This window comes from Microtus ochrogaster, linkage group LG4 (assembly GCF_000317375.1).
Source record: "Microtus ochrogaster isolate Prairie Vole_2 linkage group LG4, MicOch1.0, whole genome shotgun sequence".
Lineage (NCBI taxonomy): Eukaryota > Metazoa > Chordata > Mammalia > Rodentia > Cricetidae > Microtus > Microtus ochrogaster.
In genome coordinates, this window is record NC_022030.1 from 2,562,760 (window position 1) to 2,563,735 (window position 976).

Consider the following 976-nt stretch of genomic DNA (forward strand, 5'->3'; position numbering starts at 1 on the left):
TGTGTGTGTGTGTGTGTGTGTGTGTATGTACACACATACACTATGGAGCTAAAATCAGGGTGATTTATATCACCTGTCTCACTCTCCCAAGTGGTGAGATTAAAGGTGTGCATCTTGACAAACATTTCTTGAGTTTGTCTTCTGGTCTGCACACACACAACACAAACATGCTTGGTGCATGTGTGCATTCATGTGTGCATGTACACACACATACACATAAAGGGTATTGCACTATGCAGCCTAAAAACAGAGATTTTTAAATACCCTTATTACAGAGAAATGATAAATGTTTAAGGTGCTGGATATGTTAACCTAAGTTGATGTTACCAGTACCTACATGGATTCAGACATCATGCTAAACCTCATGAATATATATACACATAGTATACTTCAATTGAAAAGTGAGTTTTAAAACAATTTATGAGATGTAAAGGGACAGAACTGTGTTAGGCAGAGTATTCAAGGTCCCTGGTAGCTATGGGTAGAAATTTGACACCAGGATTTGCCTGGCACCTGGGGAAGATCATCTGTCACTTGACTAGAGAGGAAGTATTTGCTTAGTTTAGGGTTACAGTTTCAATCCTTAGGACATGTGACTTTTGACACCAATCTCCTGGCCATTTTTCTGTGTGCCTTTAAATTAAAAAAAGAAAACTATTTATTTATTTTTGTATCCTAAAGGGTTTGAAAAAAATATCAGAAAGATACAGAAAGGTGTTATTTACTTAGACTTCTATCAGCCACAAAGCCGGGGAGAAATTTTTCCATGGAAAAAGATGGTTAGCTTTCTGGCTGTTAACTCAGCAAGGCAGGATTTCTAACGTCAGGTTTCAACACATCAGAATTTAAAATTATTATGCTGGTCTTTGTGGTTTCAAGTATCGGGTGACTATTTTTGCCTGGTTTCTCCCCAAGAGTCGTAAATTAACCTCCATTTACCAGTTGGGGTACTTTGTTGTTTTTTATTGTTGTTGTT

General features: G+C 37.3%; 1 protein-coding gene across 1 annotated transcript in view; it reads left to right on the top strand.

Moving 5' to 3' along the window:
* Positions 1–976, top strand: part of Arg1 (arginase 1) — an 11,746-nt gene that overhangs the window by 3,434 nt on the left and 7,336 nt on the right. The gene's annotated exons all lie outside the window — the stretch shown is intronic.